The sequence below is a fragment of the Arachis hypogaea genome, chromosome 12 (genome assembly GCF_003086295.3).
Source record: "Arachis hypogaea cultivar Tifrunner chromosome 12, arahy.Tifrunner.gnm2.J5K5, whole genome shotgun sequence".
NCBI classification, from domain to species: domain Eukaryota; kingdom Viridiplantae; phylum Streptophyta; class Magnoliopsida; order Fabales; family Fabaceae; genus Arachis; species Arachis hypogaea.
In genome coordinates, this window is record NC_092047.1 from 118,336,248 (window position 1) to 118,356,703 (window position 20,456).

General features: G+C 27.2%; 1 long non-coding RNA gene across 1 annotated transcript; it reads left to right on the forward strand.

The window, feature by feature from the left end:
- Nucleotides 1-5,025: 5,025 nt before the first annotated feature.
- Nucleotides 5,026-6,460, forward strand: LOC112729478 (uncharacterized). Its single transcript, XR_003166554.2, has 2 exons — nucleotides 5,026-5,365; nucleotides 6,269-6,460. It is a non-coding gene; the product is annotated as an uncharacterized lncRNA (long non-coding RNA).
- The last annotated feature ends 13,996 nt before the right edge of the window (nucleotides 6,461-20,456 follow it).

Genomic DNA, 20,456 nt, shown 5'->3' on the forward strand with positions numbered 1-20,456 from the left:
AGTTGTATTATTCAATGGAGATAAAGTATCTAAGAGAAATCATAAAATCAAAACAGAGTCCCGAGAACAAAGGATCTTCGCTAATCCAGAAATCTCCAGCATGCCTCAGCGAGAAACCTCACGTCTTGCATCTGAAAACCACAAAATCCGCATGGGTGAGAACCAGAGGTTCCCAATATGGTAACAACTTCCACATATATAATATATAATAATAGAGAAAAGTCGAAGGCAATCTTAGGACTTCCTCCAGATAAAATCAAAGCTTATAAACAAGCTAAACCATAAGTGGTAACTGACTAAAGATCCTTCAGTCTAACTATTTCTTCCCTTTCCAAACCCTTCAGACCTCCCAACCACCAGCAGGAGTATAATATAGCAAACACAGTTATTTCAGACAAGAGATATACAAATAGGAACAGATAAGGTATTTAAACAAATAGCAAGTAATATGCAGTCAAATAGGCAATCTCAATCAATTCACATAGTATGCATATGATGAATGCTTGTCCCTAATGGCTGATGATATCATCTGTCGGTTATAGACCCAAGCCGACAAGTCCTGGTAGCTAACCATTGGACTGTCTCTCTGTCGCGCATCCCCAACTCGAGTTATACTCATCATAATCTTGATCATAATCATAATCCATATCCATCACCCTCACTGGTGAATATTTACGGGGACGAGCTCATCCGGGACTTTCACAGTGCCCGACTACACTTACGACATAAGGTCAAAAGAGCTTCGAATCTCAATCTAGAGCACGTGGTGCTAGCCCTTGCTTTCCCCTAGGAAAACTCTCATCTTCAATAGTGAAAGTGCAAACATTCACAATTCATTCAACAGCATATATGCATTTATACTTAGTCATAATCATGGCTCCACTATAACACGGCAATAATCTAACCATCCGACTCACGGTTAAATCCATAACTAGCCAATTCATTGACTCATTTCCTCATTGCTAGGCATATCATAATGATTTAAGACACAAGTGGTGAGATCGAAGGCTTAGAAGTGTGAAATTTGACTTTTAAAACTCAAAAATTAACTTTGGGATGAAAATAGGGCCACGCGTACGCGCACTCCACGCGCATGCGTGGATGGCCACAAAGCTCATCGGCGCGCAAGCGTCATACACACGAACGCGTGGTTGAAAATTAGCCAAACGACGCGTACGCGTCAACCACGTGCACGCGCGGGTACATTTGTGCCCCAGGCACAAAACTGGCACAACTTTGGCAAAACTCTTGGGAAAATGGCTAGGCATTGGGTGCATCACATCGACGCGCATGCGCACCCCACGTGCACGTGTGGATGGTGCCTTTTCGAAAGACGGCGCGTACGCGCCAAGTGCGCCTACGCGCGGAGGGTTATTCTGCTAAAAATTTTCTAAATTAAAAGCTGCAGACTTCACAGATTCAACCCCCATTCTTCCGACGGACATAACTTTCTCATTTTAAATCGTTTTCTGCCCGTTCTTCCAATGGCATGGACATCCCGGATCCAATTTCATTTCTAAGTAAGCTTGGTACAAAACGGGGATCCGTAGTCCAAGTTATGTCCCGTCAAAGTATGCCCAAAAATCATTTTTTATACAAAACCACAAAGTGCCATTTTCAAAACAAGCCATTTTTAACTCTTTTTAAAATCAACCAAAACATGCCAATTTCAACCCTTTTTGAAATCAACCAAAATATACCAAAATCAACATCAAGCCTCCTCAACTTACACATCAACACCTCACCACAATTCACAAAATATCATCCCACCATTTTAACACTTCTCAATCAAATGGATAAGAGACAAACACATAGACATGTCATACATACTTTCTCATCCCAATTTTCATTAATACCATTTCCAATCAACCATCATTGTACATAATCAATATCATACTCACCATCAACATGGTTTCACCCACAATTCAACCTTAATCAATCATCAAGCATATATCACAACATGCATATTTCTCATACATCATACCATCAAGGCATCAATAATCATCATCACATATATGACCACATCATATATCTCAACCATTCAATAACATCAACAATTCAATGCCTATCTTAGGGCCTCTAGCCTAAGTATTTCCTACCACATTACATATTAGATACGAGAAACTGAGACCATACCTTAGCTGATTTCCCCAAGCTCAATCGGAGCACTTCGAAACCACTTGTCCACAAGCCCTCTAGGTCTCAACACCTCCAAGCACAGATTTTTACCACCAAAAATCTCTTTTCAAACTTTTCAAGGTCTCAATTAAGTCCCAATATTCACATACACACCACCTAAGCCACAATCATCATACCAATACATAACATTTCAATACCCAAACATCATAGAACAATAAATTATACTAGAATTGAGAATCTTACCATATCTAAGATCCAAGGAGACAAGATTAATCTTCTTCTTCAAGAGAGTTGGGTCCTATAACATCAAAGAGCCCAAAATCTCAACATTTTTGCTCATAAAACTCGAAAACAAGGCTGGAAATTCGAAGAGCAAAACATGGCTTACCTCAAGATTGATTGTATGAATTTTGTAGAGCTCTTTGCGGTGAACGCGTGGCCATAAATGGAGCGACAATCGGAGCTCTAGATCAAAAGTTATGGTAGTTTGAAGATCAAGTGAGAGATAGAAGTTTGAGAGAGTGTTCTTCTCTTCCCTTACTCCATTTCAGCGTGTGTGTGTGTAACAAATGAGGAGAGAGAGTGCTGAAAACTAAGATTTTGGTTTAGTTTAGTTGGGCCAAGGGCCCACTTTGGGTCCGGTTGGCTCGGTTTGGCCCGTTCGTTCCAATCTTGGTCCTATTTCTATAAAATTGGTACCGAAATTCTCGTCTCAATCTCCTCTATCATATTAAGCCATAAAAATCACATTCTTGGCTTTCTAGAATAAATTCTCATTTATGGGTTAATTAGCCGTTAATTAACCGGGTCTTACAGATATTTAATTATTTTTGCTTAAATATAACTGAATATTTATTTTGTTAAGTATTAGGATTTTTTCATATTAAATGAATGTTTTTTTATAATTCTATAATTGTGTAGTTTACAGTCTCTTTAATCATCAAAACGGCACCTAATATCCCAAAACGCAGAGAACAAACGGCTATAATCCTTGGAAGAGAATTTTGAGGATAAACCTTGCATGTGCTATAATTCTCAAGAAAAGTCCGTGTCTTCCACAGAAGGATCCGGCATAGAAGCCACAGCCCCAAAAGCTGAACCCGGCATGGATTTTTCCACACAGCTCGCGGAAGAGGGTGGAACAAACGGCTCCGAACTTCCAAAATTCGAAACCGCATGTGCATGCAAGCCAAATGTGTCGGCGTCAAACTAATCAAAAGCATTACTTAGAGTTAAATTGAAAGGGTGATTGTATTGTCTGTGTAGATCCCAATCGTTGAAATCTGAAAGTAAAGCATCACCATCGTCACCGAATCCGTAGGTGAGAGAGAGAGGTCTATGTGTGTGATTGTTGGAGGTAGGTAGATTGATGTAAGAGAGAAAAGGAAGGCTTTTATAGGTTTTAATTAGGTTTACTTAATTAATTTTAAATTTTTTAAATTTTGAATTTAAAAAAATTTAAAATTAATTATTGATATAAATTAATGTGATTTTGTTTAGTTTTTGTCTACTAACCTCTTGATTTCATATACTTTTTCTATTAATAATGATTTTAGGTTTATATAAAGCCTAATTTTATTTATCATGAACTTGTAATTACAAAGAGGGAGATATGACTAAATATGATGTGCTTTATGTACTAATAATATTGATAATTGGAACAATTGTTTGTTATGTTAATGTTGAATTCGACGGCTTTATTCATGATAATGAAAAAGCGTGGGTTCCAAGTGTTGATGATGCCTACAAAATACAATGAAGTCTATGACACATCAACGAGAAAATCAAGAAATAGATTATATGAATGCAAAAAGTTGTGCAAAAGCCTAAATCAGTGTATAGAATGGTGCAGGGAGCGATGTCGTGGGGATGAAGATGCATATAAGAAATGCATAGAACAAAGGACTAAAAATATAAATAATTTTTTTTAGTTCCTGACTAAAGCTATAAATGAAGATCCAATTTAAAGATGGATAGAAAATTTTAAAAATGATGAGTGCACTTAGTACTTTATTAATGGTAAGTATTTAATAGGTTTTTTTTGTGAGTTTTATTTTCTAAAAAATAAATGCACCTTGTACTTGATGTGATGAATACTACTTTAAATTTTGGTTCTAGTAGTATAAAACATTATAAAATATAATAATTTATAATATATTCTGACATAAGATAGAAGGAAGAGTTAAGAACTTTAGTATATATATATATATATATATATATATATATATATATATATATATATATATATATATATATATATTGTTCAAAGTATTTCAATAAACTAAGGATTAATTTGTCACGGATAATTTATCACAGATTTGAGCTCCATTTAAGAATCTGTCGTTAGCCAATGAGTTGTTGTATATATAAGATAGGATTCAAACTCTCAATACTTACTTAAACAGATAAGTAAGTTAACCACTAAACCAATTCAAGTTAGTACGAAAACTTCAATACTGAAAATGTGTTATATATGTGTTAATTGTTTATGCATAATACTATTGGTAAGGACAAAAGATATATAAATAATTAAAAACATGTTTTTCTTTAATCTCACTGTTATACATGATACTCAACATTGATATTATATTTTTAATATTTTATATTTTTTCAATCTTTTTTACTATATTTTGAGTCAAGTAATTTGATGATCCTTTATTGAATTCAAGAAGGAGTTAAAAAAAATTGAAATAATAAAGTATTCTATGACAATAACAATATTTTACTAGAGTAAAGATTTTTTATTTCGCTTACATTGCCAATTTATTGCTCTTAGAAGAAGGAAGGGACACAAACTAGTTATAGAATATTCCAATAATTAATTTGAGAATGTATATAGTAATCTTAATAATATTAAGAAAGATTTTAGCTTTATATAAAGTCTAGTTTAATTTATCTTGAATTTGTAATTGTGAAGAGAGAGATGAGTAAATACGGTGTGCTTTATGTACTAATAATAATGATAGTTGAAACAATTATGTATTCTGTTATTGTTGGATTTGATAGCTTTATTCGTGATGATGAAAAACCGTGGTATCCATCTTTTGATGATTCTTATTATTTAATTCTAAATCGAGATGCCTGTTACAAAAAATGCGACCAAACCTATGACAAATTCTCGTCATCAACCTCAAAACCTAGATGGAAAAGATGCAGACAAGTGTGCAGAGAGTTGGAAAAACTTATAGAGAATATTTGGGGGACGAAGGAACATAATAAAAAAAAGGTGCATCTCGCTTATTACATTATTAAAAATATTTAATATATTTTATTTTTTTAATTTATTACCAAATATAGTACTTTATAAATAGTAGGTATTTAATATTTTTTTTTTAGTTTTTGCTGTGAGAAATACTAGCGTGCAATTTGGTTTGGTAATTATTTTTATTTTTTTAGATAGTCGTCTAAAATTTTAGTTTAGGTATAAAAATTACACCTTGGGAGACCTCTACTGTAGTCTCTTTACATGATTTCAATTAGATCAAGTGGAATTAGTAGAATTTCTAATAATAAAGTCTAAATAATATTATACTAGTTCGTTTAGGGTTTTTTATGTGATAAATGAGAAAAAAGAATTATGAAAAACATTTAAAATATTCATGTCTCAACTTAAGTTTTTGAAAAAAAGTAATATCACGACATAGTATCAAAATTTTTATGATTGATTTCATGTATCTAATCTTATTATTAGTTTAAACTTTTAGAAGAAGTAGTGTTATAACAAAACTAAACGAATTATTATTGATATGATACTATTTTTTTCCAAAATCTTAAACTGATAGCACTTAGGATCAGACAACATAAATGATTATATCTTTAACATTTTTTTTGAATAAAAGACTCTTTTGAGTTTCTTTAATTTTTGCATAGGCTTTTTTTATTTATCTTGTACTATTTTTTTCTCTTTTGTGATTTACCAAGGATCGAACTGTAAATTTTTTTACCATAAAATTCTAATAATATATTATGAAATCACTTCTTTTAAAAATTTGAATGGATAAAAAAAAGACAACATAAATTATTATATCTTTATTAGTTATAATATTATTTGTAATGTTGGTCCTAATTAGTATAAGAAATGGATAGTTAAAAGAGTGATTTAATTGGTTTCCACATTTTATTGTATTAGAGGAAAGAAGCCATAAGGGACCGAGGATAAGCCGCTGTTAGAGTTGGATTTATGGAGTATCTCATTCTGTTCACTTTGTGTGTTGGTTTAATTCTTATTAATGGTTTAGTTTTTTAAGTTTTATGAAAGGTAGTATACTCATCTTTGTATGGATTTTAAGAATTTAATGTAATTTTGTTTCTCTCCCATCTAGATTCAAGCGTCTTCATAAATATTGGGCAAAAAATTGCATCATGTACTTCAGTTAATACATTTGACTTTCAAAATTTTAATAGTATAATTTAATTTTGATGCATTATCACTGTAAAGTAGTTTTACGCATGCATTCAATTACATAATGCTATATCAATAAAAATAACTATCTGCTACATTGATCTCGTAAATAATCATCTAAAAAATTGTATGACTTACAGTGTCTGTACATCAAAATTAAACTCTTGATAGTAAATGGTTAAATAAAAGAAACATATTACGGGAAATTAAACATCTTTAATTATAGGTTTAATTACTCTATTGGTCCCTCTAGTTTTACCAAATTTTCAATTAGGTCTCTATACTTTTTTTTCTTTCCATTGAATTCCTACACTGCTTTTAATTTTATAGTTAGGTCATTCCTAATATAAAAAATATTAGATTTTACTGAAATTTCTTCGCAAATTGACCGCGTGTATTTTAGGACAAATATTCTGTTTATTTTAACGTTTTTGACATAAAAATGATCTAATTATAAAATTAAAAGCAATGTAAAGATCTAATTGAAATATATATAAACTTAATTGAAAATTTGGTAAAACTATGAAACCAATAAAATAATTAAATCTTAATTTTATTATTAATCGCAAGCTTATTGGTTTCAATCAATCAATACTTTGTAATCATGAGTGCTCTGATTATATAACATAACTCTCTTGCATATATATAAGGAGAATAAAAACACCCTAAACAAGAACCCAAAAAGGCCAAATCTAATCAAAGTGAACACACATAATAAAGACAAACTTTAGCATCAAAATATTTTGTAAATATTTATTTTGCCATGGTTTGTGGCCAAACGAGCCAACGATGAATTCTGGTTTTTATTACGAGAAATTCAGAAATACTCCAAATAGTAAGATAGTACAACATATATTATTATGTGGTGATATTTTGTTGTTTGTACAATTTAAATACAGCTTTTGATGGAATATGTATCAGTGCTAACAAACATTTAAAAGACTAGCTATTTATCACTACTTTGGTTGAAGTATCCAAATGTTTAAAACGTTAGTTCTATGAAATGCTATTATGGTACTCTAGCTTTAAGTATCTCTAATTTGAATTTTTTTTTCTATGAAACTTATTGCATCATTTATAACTTCATCATTGAATACTTGTTTAAACAGACATTAGTTTTGCAAAAATAAAAGTTAAGTACAAAATTTAAGAAAAAAACACATTACTGTAGCATTTCAACCATCTTGTTCAATTTTCTTTTCTAATGCATCAGCCTATTCTTTCAACAATAATAAATTTTTCTTTATTCTCGCTGTTTTATAAGTTACTCAACATTAATATTATATTTTCAACCCCTTTTTTTTTACTTTTTGCAATCTTTTTTACTATATTTTGGGTCAAGTAATTTGATGACCCTTTATTGAATTTAAGGAAGAGTTAAACAAAATCGAAATAATAATAAAGAATTCTAAGATAATATTTCACTAGAGTAAAGATTTTTTATTCCACTTACATTGGCAATTTATTGCTCTTAAAATAAGGAAGGGACACAAACTAGTGATGGAGTATTCTAATAATTAATTCGAGAATCATATTGCATATAATAATATTAACAATGATTTTAGGTTTATATAAAGCCTAATTTTATTTATCATGAACTTGTAATTACAGAGAAAGAGAGATATGACTAAATATGATGTGCTTATGTACTAATAATATTGATAATTGGAACAATTGTTTGTTATGTTAACGTTGAATTAGACAGCTTTATTCGTGATAATGAAAAAGTATGGGTTTCAAGTGTTGATGATGCCAACAATCTTGAAACATGTCAAAGAAAATACAATGAAGCCTATGACACATCATCGAAAAAATTAAGAAATAGATTATATGAATGCAGAAAGTTGTACAAAAGTCTAAATCAGTGTATAGAATGGTGCAGGGAGCGATGTCATGGGGATGAAGATACATATAAGAAATGCATAGAACAAAGGACTAAAGATATAAATCATTTTTTTTAGTTTTTGACTAAAGCTATACATGAAGATCCAATTCATCAGAGATAGATGGATAGAAAATTTAAGAAATGATGAGTGCACTTAGTACTTTGTTAATTATAAGTATTTAATATGTTTTTATTTTTATTTTTGTGGGTTTTGTTTTCTAAAAAATAAATGCACCTAGTACTTAATGTAATGATACTACTTTAAATTTTGGTCCTAGTAGTATAAAACATTATAAAATATAATAATTTATAAAATATATATTTCATGTTCATCAGATTTCACATCCAAATAATATATTCTGGCATAAGAATGAAGAGTTAATAACTGTAATATATTTTTGTTGTCTAAAACTAATTCAATAAATTAAGAATTAATCTATTATTGATAATTCATTATATATAGATTTGAGTTTTATTTAAGAGTCAACTATTAATTAATAGATTATTGCATGCATAAAATAGAATTCAAATTTTCAGTACTTATTTAAATAGACGGATAAATTAACTATTTGACTAATCCAAATTAACCAAAAAAACTTTAATATAGGAAGCGTTTTGTATAATGTGCTAATTGTTTATGCATAATACTATATTATGCACGATTAGTCTTAGCTTAAATAAAAAAAAGGTGTACGTTCACATATAATTTGTACATTTTAATAATATATTTTTTTCATTAAAATATTGCTAAAAATAAAGATATGACGATGGATTAAAAGAAGGGAATGAAAATTATTTTTTTCCTTATATTAAAATTTTAAACTCATGAGACGTGCTTTAAATATTTATGATATAAAAGTTTAAGTATTATTCAATAATTATTAATTTATATTTTTAAATATTAAAATATTTAATTTAATTTTATATGTTTTAATTTTGTTGATTTAATTATTAGATTAGATTTTATATTTAGGTTTAAAATTTTTTATTTTGACTTAATATAATAAAAAATTATAAATATTTTTTAAATTATTGTAGTCATCATACAAAATAATTAAAAAAATGTCAAAATATTTTGTGATTTTGTGATAAAATTATGATGTCAACAAATGAAATTGAATAGATTGGACGATACAAATCTGAAAAAAACTCATAATCTTAAGAAACACACTTGAACACTCACTCATCCCTACAAATTCCTATGCATTATTCCAAGTAGTTTTCTGTCTAGAATTTCCTCCACCGTTTATTTTATTTTACGTTCTTTTATTTTTGTATTTTATCCTTTTTAACTTGTATTATTTTTTTTCTGCACTTTGTTAATTAAGTCTTTGAAAATCTTTAAAGATTAAGAACATAATTAAACACTTTGAAATTCTGTAAAATATTATTATATTTGATTAATATATATACAAAGTTAAATTTCATCTTGTATTTTATATTTATCAAACTTTCTTGCTTCTTTTATATCCTAATGTTCGCTCCTTATTTTATATACACTTCAATTCTTTCATGTTTGGAACTCCCAAGAGGAATTTTTGTTTTGATCCTAGAATTTAGAACATGAACAAAAAGCTATCTTCCACGATAAAATATAAAAATTGGTAAAATAATGAATCTCAATAATTATCTTCTATTTATACAAAAATATTTAGAGAGATGTTTTGGAATTGTTCCGTTACGTAAAAGAGAAATATTAAATTCTATATATTTGTGAAAATACTTAGCAGAAGTGAGAGGAAATTCTGCTATCTATTTTCATACTATTAAAAGACACTAATTATATTAAAAATTTTAAAATATTAGAGATATAAATAAAATGAATAAATATGTAATTTGCAATCTTAAAAATGTTCTAAAATATTGTTAAAGATAAAATATATTTAAATAATTAAAAATAAATTTTTCTTTATCCTCACTGTTATATATGATACTCAACATTGATATTATATTTTTAACTTTTTTAAAATTTTTGTAATTTTTTCGACTATATTTTAGGTCAAGTAATCTGATGACTCTTTATTACTTTATTGAATTCAAGGAGTTAAATAAAATTGAAAAAATAATAAAAAATTCTAATATAATATTCCACTAGAGTTAAATTGTTTTATTTCGATTACCCTGACGATTTACTATTCTTAAAATAGGGAAAGGACAGAATCTAATGAAAAAATATTCTAATAATTAATTCGAGAATCATACTGTATATAATAACATTAATAATATTAATAACAATGATTTTAGGTTTATATAAAGCCTAGTTTCATTTATCATAAACTTGTAATTACAAAAAGAGATGACTAAATACAGTGTGTTTTATATACTAATAATATTAATAATTGGAACAATTATTTGTTCTCTTAATGTTGGATTCGACAGCTTTATTGGCGATGATGAAAAAGTGTGGCACCCAAGTGTTGATGATGCCTACAATATTGTCTTGTGTTTGGGAAAATGCAACGAACGCTATAACATATTATCAAAAACATCAAGAAATAGATTGAATAGATGCAGAAAGAAGTGCAAAAGGCTAAATGATGCTATAAAATGGTGCAGGACGCGTTGTCGTAGGGATGAAGTTGCATATAAGAAATGCATAAAACAATGGACTCAATTTTTAAAGGAAAATCCAACTCAGAGAGAGATAGAAAATTTTAGAATAAATATTGATAAGTGCACCTAGTTAGTACTTTGTTAATGGTAAGTATTTATTAATATTTTATTTTATTTTTTTGAATTTTTGTGACTTTTGTTTTTTAAAAAATAAATGCACCTAGTACTTGATGGGATGAATACTACTTTTAATTTTGGCCCTTAATAGTATAGAATAATATATAATAATTCAGAAAATTAAATGTTTATTTTAAACTCGTCGGCATTCAAATAATATAAATATTTCGACATAATTAAAAATTGTTAAAAACAAAATATATCTAAATAATTGAAAATAGATTTTTTATTATTCTCACTGTGATATATAATACTCAACATTGATAATATATTTTTAACTTTCTAAAAGTATTCGTAATTTTTTCGACTATATTTTGGATCAAGTAATTTGATGACCCTTTATAATTAATTTATTGAATTCAAGGATGAGTTAATGTTAAACAAAATTAAAATAATAATAAAGAATTCTAAGATAATATTCAACTAAAGTAAAGACTTTTTATTTAGTTTACATTGGCAATTTACTACTCTCAAGATAGGAAAGAGACACAAACTAGTGAAGGAATATTTTAATAATTAATTCGAGAATCATACTGCATATAATAATATTAACAATGATTTTAGATTATATAAAGCCTAGTTTTATTTATCATAAACTTGCAATTACAAAGAGAGAGATGACTAAACATCGTGTACTTTATACACTAATAATATTGATAATTGGAACAATTATTTGTTATGTTAATATTGAATTCGATGACTTTGTTCGTGATGATGAAAAAATGTGGATTCCAAGTGTTGATGATGCCTACAATCTTGACTCGTGTCACAGAAAATGCAACGAAGCCTATAACAGCAGATTATCAAGAAAATCAAGAAATAGACGACGAAGATGCAGAAAGTCTTGCAAAAGACTAAATCAGTGTATAAAATGGTGCAGGGAGCGATGTCGTGGAGATGAAGATGCATATAAAAAATGTATAGAAGCATGGATAAACCGGATACAAAGAGGATATGGAAAAAATATTATACGTTCAAGTCTTTTTATAAATTAAGTTTAATCAAGTTAAATAAGAATACATTAACCTACTACATCATCATTCTACGTAATACTTAACGTAATATGTTATTATTTAATTAACGGATCAAAATGACTATCAATTTGACTTATGTTTTATTTTTTTGTGATTAATAATTTAATATGACTAAAAAAATTATTTAAAGATTAATTTTAAAAATAGACAATCTTTTAAAAACGAATTTAATTATTAATCCTAATTTAAATGCTTTGAAAGAAAAAGAGCATCATATACTTTTAAATTAATACCTAGCTAATAGGTAATAATATGTGAAAGTAATTTTGAACCATGACAGAATCACTATGTACATTAAAAAAGAAGCCATTAGTCCAATAAGGAGAAAAAAAATAATACCCTATAAAAGAGAAGAGAAACCAAAAAAGACCAAGTCTAATAATCGTAAACACAAACATAAATATTAACTTAAACATAGAAGTACTTTATAAATACATTTTCTATCATGGTTCATGGTTGAACAAACCAACGAGTCCTGGTTCTCATTACAATGTCGGAAATTCAAAAATACTCCAAATAGTTAGATCGTATAATAAAACATATTAACAATGATTATAAAACATTATAATTTATTGTTGCCAGTAATATGTTAATAATTTATATCTAGACATAATTAGCTGGTTAATAGAATGACGAGGAGTCGCTGCAACCGTGTTGTGTTTTAGTGATAGTGAAATAATTAAGCAACAAGAACTTTAACTATATAAAAAAAAAGTATAGATAAATAATAAAAATATTAAACAATGTGAACAATGGATATATTGGATGTTCAATTCATTAGGTGTTCGAATATTCAATTCACTAGATATGTAGATCGTTATTCTAATATTAAGATTTTGGTGAATAATTTAGAATATAGTATGTTTTACTTGAATTGAGCTAATTTTAGAGCTCGATATTTATGTTGTTCAAGAAAATTATTAGTTACTTAGTATAACCCAAAAACTAACTTGGTTGGTCAAATAGTCAGCTCATTCATCTACTTAAGTAAATGTTAAGGGTTTGAACATGCAGTAATCTATTGACCAGTGACAGACCCTTAAATAGAGCTCATATCCACAATAGATTAGTCCTTGACCTGTCGAGTTGGGAGTATTGTGAAAAAAAAAACCCTAGTATAACCCTATAAAAAAATATTAGAGGAGAAATATTAAATTTTGTTGGAACTTGGAAAGACATTATATATTAAAATTTAAAAAGATTTTATATACGTAATAAATTGAATAAAAAGAGATGTAGTAATATGCGATCTTGAAAATACTCCAAAATATTACAAATTAAAGGATAAAAGATATATTTAACCTTTTCATAAATAAGTAAAAACTGTTTTTTTTTTCTTGTTATCCTCGCTGTTGTACATGATACTCAACATTGATGTTACATTTTTAACGTTTTAAAGTTTTTGCAATCTTTTTAATTATATATATTTTGAGTCAAGTAATTTGATAACCCTTTATTACTTTAATGAACTCAAGAAGGAGTTAAACAAAATTGAAATAATAAAGTATTCTAAGACAATATTTTACTGTATAGTGAAGATTTTTTGTTTTGCTTACCCTGATAATTCACTACTCTTAGAATTGGGAAGGGGCAAAAAGTAAACGAGGAATATTTTAATTATTTAGAGAATTATACTGTATTTAATAATATTAATAATATTAATAATGATATTAGGCTTGTATAAGGTCTAACTAGTTTCATTTATCATCATGAATTTGTAATTGTAAAAGAGAAAGAGATAACTAAACACAATATATTTTATGTAATAATAATAATAATAATTATTGGAATAATTATTTGTCTTGTTACCGCTGAATTTGATGGCTTTATTCATCGTCATCATGAAGAACCATGGTTTCCAAGAACTATTGTTGATGCCTTGGATCTAAAAGCATGTTACAACAAATCAAAACGCAACTTGCGTTTTAACATAAGAAAAAAAGAAAAAATATCTCCTGCGAAGAGTTGGCTAAGGCATACTAGTATTATTAATATTATTATATTACTATTATTATTGTTATCAGCACTACAACAAGTTATTATTATTATTATTATTATTATTAAGTTTAATTATTCTATTAGTCTCTATAGTTTTACCAAATTTTTAATTAGGTCCTTATACTTTTTTCTTTTTAATTAAATATTTACATTGTTTTAATTTTGTAATTAAGTCCTTCCTAGTGTAAAAAATATTAGAATTAACTGAATATTTCTTTGCAAATTAAAGGTATTTATAATTAAAAAGTTAATTAAATCTTTGACTGCATGTATTTTAATAAAAGTTTTATGTTAATTTTAATATTTTTAATATGAAAATGACGTAATTACAAAATTAAAAGTAGTATACGAATCTAATTAAAAAATATATATAAAAATTTAATCAAAAATTTAATAAAATTATAAGAACTAATAGAATAATTAAATTTTATTATTATTATTATTTGTAATTACTATTATTAAATACTACTATTGTTATTATATATTATTGTTGTGTGCATTATTATTATTATTATTATTATTATTATTATTATTATTATTATTATTATTATTATTATTATTATTATTATTACACGGAACTGTATATATATTATTGTTATGATTATTCACCGTTTTAGTTATATTATTGTTACTGTTAGTTAATATTAGAAATAATAGTACTATTAATATTATTATATTATTATTAGATTATTAGTATTAGCACTTCTGCTATTATTATTATTACTGTTAGAACGTAACCTGCGTTTTGATTATTATTAAAAAATAGCAAAATGCAAAACATAACCTACATTTTTGCAGGTTTTATTTCAAATTTTTTTTAAATAAAACGTAACCTGCGTTTTATGTTGTTCAAAAAAAAAATTGTAGAACATAACTTACAATTTGTACTGATATTATAGTAGTATAAATACTGTGTAAACATCTATTTTATTGTCTAATATTAATATTTTTTTAGAGTAAAGTATTATTTTTGTCCCTAACAATTAGGATAAGTCACAGAGTTGTCTCTAACGTTTTAATCGTCCTATTTAAGTCCCTAACGTTTTAAAATTGGCTCAATGGTGTACTGCCGTTAGAGATCTGTTAACAGAATTGACGGCAGGACAAAATTGAGACAATTTTAAAACGTTAGAAACTTAAATAGAACAAAAACGTTGGGGATAAAAATGATACATAAAAATAAATTTTAATTTTATCCTTTAATATATAATATCATTTTTTTACTGTATATAATATTTAATTATTTTTTAATCACATCTAAGTAAATTACACTTAATCACACTACTTTTATTCTAAATAAATTTTTTTATATTTTTATATTAACTTATAACTTTAAGTGTAAAATTATAAAAAAAATAAATTTATTTATAATAAAAGTAATGTGATTAAGTGTAATTTACTTAGATGTGATTAAAAGAATACTGTGTACAGTAAAAAATTGATATTATTGCATTGAAGAATAAAACTAAAATTTATTTTTATGTATCGTTTTTGTCCCCAACGTTTCCATCCTATTTGAGTCCTTAACATTTTAAAATCGTCTCAATTTTGTTCCGCCGTCAATTCTATTAACAGATCCCTAACGGTAGGACAACGTTGAGTCAATTTTGAAACGTTAGGAACTTAAATAGGATGATTGAAACGTTAAAGACAATTTTGGAACATATCCCAAACGTTGGGGACAAAAAAGATACTTTACTCTTTTTTTATATATAAAAAAATGAGCCAATATATATGTATTACTTAATTTATTTTTAATATATATTTTATATTAATAATTAATTTAATAATTATTTTCAGTGTATATTCAATACAGAATTATACGGTTTTTTATGACATTTTTTTATTTTAATATACTAAAAATTAATCTATCATAAATGTAATTTTTATTTAAAATTTTGTTATTAATTGATATATTATTATATATAAAACAAAATTTTGATTCTTAATACTTATTTAAATAAATATATAAGTTGATTATTTATAATCACGTATTAGCAAGGTCAGAGAAGAAAAATAAAAATATTTTAGCTACCCACCGATGCAAATTCGCAACAACCAAATTAAAGCATATATATGCGATGCTAAATGTTAAAGTTAAATAGGTGTAACGATTCTTGGACTCAGATTCATGAAGTGTGGTGAGTGGAGGCTTGCTAATTAAATACTATAAGTAATTAAAAATTAGACCCAATGTACCCAAAAATAAACAAAGAGAAAAATTAAACCTGCGTAAAGGATAAATTAAACAAGTGTAATTTTGGACTACTTTAATTATCACTATAAAAATTTAACAAATTAATGATAAATTTTTGTAAAAAATATTTTTTGTCATTAATTCATCACTAATTAATGATAAATTAATGATACACTAACAACAAAATTAATGAACAGTTACAAAATATCTAAATTTAAGACAAGCGACTGATTAGCGATAAATTTATGAGTAAGTTTATTTTTCGTAAATTGAATTTGTAGCTAAAAAAGGAGTAGAAAAATTTTTTTTGCTAATTTGTCACAAATTAATTAGCAAGTGACAATGTTATAGAATTCTAGTCACTCGAGGGTTCAATCGAATAAAGGTAAAGCAACAAGGAATATTGTTGTCACTATTCCGTCATAAGTGTTTGATATACAATTAACGAGAAATAATTCACACACTAGTTCATCACTAAATAAAATGTGCGAAAGGGTTAATTAGTGAAGAACAATGTTTCGAGCTAATCCGTCACAAAGACTTAAAATACATTTTGCGATGAACAATTTTCTAGCTAATTTGTCGCCAAAGATTTTTTTTTTAGCGACACTACAAGAAAATAGAGTTATTTTAACACTTTATTTTTTAACACTATAATTAAATGTCAAAATTAATATATATTTTTGACAAATATCACAAATGTCAAATTTTCTATGTTTTCTTGATGAATAATTTGACCGTAAAAAATTACTCCTTAATTTTGACACTCATTTGTTTTCAATTTATTCCACTATTTTTCTTCTTTTTTGGGCTCTGTCAATTTTGATATCACACTGCTATCAGTTTAAGATTATACTACTCATTCTTTATCTTCAAAACCTCAATTTATTCTTTAGTTTTAAGATCTCATCTCATTTTTTATTAAATTTTTTTGTTGAGAATATTTTATAGTCAATAAGTGTCAAAATAAATAGTATTTTTGACAATTAATAAGTATCACAGAAAATATGTTCTCAAAATTTTCTAACAAATTATTTTTGACAGCCAATATTTATCAAAATAAGATTTAAATTTTTTTCACAATCACTTATATGTTAAAAATACTATTTTTGACAAAATTTTTATTGACATATTTTCATAGTTAAAATAGTGTCAAAATTTATTTTTTTGACAAATTTTAATTTTCTTTTACACATTATAATGCTAAAAAATAATTTATATTGTTGTAGTGTGAACAACTAGTTTTTTGTCAATTTGACGCATAATATTGTAAAATTTAAATTAGGTTAGCGAAGGAAAACAGACGTCATTAATTCGTCGTAACGGATAAATCATTTAATTAAGAAAGTATTTCTTACTAATTAGTTGTTAAAGTTAAAATATAGATGTTGAGCGCCTAAGATCTCAATAATGAGAAATTTGCTACTAACAATAAAAGAATAATACAAAAAAGAAAAAAAAAGATATGAAAAGATAGCGTATTCACACACATTAATAATAAAATTGATTTTTATTAAATTTAAAACAATATAATTAAATTTAATTGTCAAAAAAATTTAAATCACTACAACAATATAGATTATTTTTTAGGGTTATAATGTGTAAAAAAAAATTAAAATTTGTCAAAAAAACAAATTTTGACACTATTTTAACTATGAAAATATGTTAATAAAAGTTTTGTCAAAATAGTATTTTTAACATATAAGCGATTGTGAAAAAAATTTGAATCTTATTTTGATAAATATTGGTTGTCAAAAATAATTTGTTAGAAAATTTTGAGAACATATTTTCTGTGATACTTATTAATTGTCAAAAATACTATTTATTTTGACACTTATTGACTATAAAATATTCTCAACAAAAAATTTTAACAAAGAATGAGATGTGATCTTGAAACTAAAGAATAAATTGAGATTTTGAAGATAAAGAATGAGTAGTATAATCCTAAACTGAGAGCAGTGTGATGTCAAAATTAACAGAGCCCAAAGAAAAAAAAATAGTAGAGTAAATTAAAAACAAATGAGTGTCAAAATTGAAGAGTAATTTTCTACGGTCAAAGTTTTCGTCAAAAAAAATATAGAAAATTTGACATTTGTGATATTTGTAAAAAATATATATTAATTTTGACATTTAGTTATGGTGTTAAAAAATAAAGTGTCAAAATAATTCTATTTTCTTGTAGTGAATGTATAATATCATTATTACGTTAATTGTATCTTTTATAAGGTAATATATAGTTGTCACTTAGACTACAATATATACTAAAATATATGAAATATAATAATTTATGAACTGTTTATTCCAGGATAAGAAATCCAAATAAATATTCCGTCCGAAGAAGAAAATTTTGAACATTATGATATTCACATATAATTTATTAACATTTCAATAATCTTTTTGTTAAATTGTTAAAAATAAAGACACAAGGATCGATTAAACGAAGGTGTTAACAATTAAACACATTATTAAAAAAATAATTTAAAATGTATAAAATTGAATTATGTCTCGATATTTTATTTTATTTAAAATAAATATAAAAATTAAAATAAAAAATTATTAAAATACTTTTATTTAAAAAAAAGTTATTCTTATAAAATAAGGCCAAATGAAATTATTGAATGCTGTTGAAGGTGCGCAAGAGGAGTGTGAAAACAAAGTAGAAGTGGAAACAGAGAGAAGAAATGAGAGTTCTTGTTTTTTTAATGTACTGAATGATGAATCACGCTTTACACTGTTACAACAATCAAATATATATTGTTCGTCTAACCAACTGAGTTAGAATAATTAGGGACTAACTAAAAATTCTGTTATAGGCTATTTGTCTAACTAACTCGTTGCTACAGCTAATAAATCAATTAACTAATTGCTAAACTAGTACATCAAGCAACACCCTCCCTCAAATTAGGAGTGTGTAAGTTGACCAGTCCTAACTTGCCAAAGAGTGTGAAGAACATGGGCGGAAGCAGCGATTTGGTCAGGATGTCCGCAACCTGTTCAGTGGTAGAAATGGGAAGAAGATGAATAAGACCTTCTTGAAACTTGTCGCGTACAATGTGGCAATCGGCCTCCATGTGCTTCGTGCGCTCGTGGAACACCGGGTTGGAGGCAATGTGAATTGTAGATTAGCTGTCATAGTAGGTGCTAATGGGCTTGGTGAGAGGCATTCCTAAGTCCTTCAAAATGAAACTGATCCAAATATCCTCCTTAGTAGCAGCGGCGAGCGCCCGATATTCAGTTTCGGCTATACTGCAAGCAACTGTCACTTGTTTTTTGCTCTTTCATGAAACTAGGGCAGTGCCGATGTAGAAGCAGTAGGTTGTTACAGATCTTCTTGAATCAGGACATGCCGCCAAATCGGAACTTATTATAGGAGATTATGTCTTTATTATTCCGATTCTCTTGGTACCTATAAATATCCTTTTATATTGTATCATTCTACATAACTTGAATAGACAACACACTCAATAATATCCAAATCCTTTCTCCAATTTAGTCTCTTGTTTCTAACATGGTATCAGAGCCATGGTATCCTCCTTGAAGAGGATAGGTTGTTTTCCTTGTAGTGAAATCATAGTAGTTTTTGTATTTTTTTCTATGCCATTCTTCTTTTCCTTTTGTCACTCCTTTGATGTTTTTTCACCTTACCGACTAGCCTATTTTCTCTGTCTTGTGTTTTTTTTTTGTCGAATGATCAAACACCATTGTCATCCGCTGCTTACCTATTCTCATGAAGAAATCATATAGTTTTCGCTATCTTTTGGCAGTTCCGTCTGCGTTCTCTCGTGGCAGTTCCGTCTGCGTTTCGTCTGTGTTTTCTTGTGGCAGTTCCGTCAACATTTCTTTCCGGCAGTTCCGTCTGTGCTTCTTTCAGACAAGCGGCAGTTGTAACGACCCAACTTCCAATATGTCATGATCATACAAAAAGTAATATAAGGCGTTACTAACCTGTTTTCCTTATTTACTATTTAATATTGAGCCTTTAGTACAATGCCGCGTTTTGATCTTTAATAAAAAGTCAGAAAAAATTTGTTTACAACTCTTTAAAATCATACATCACATATCACCAAGTAA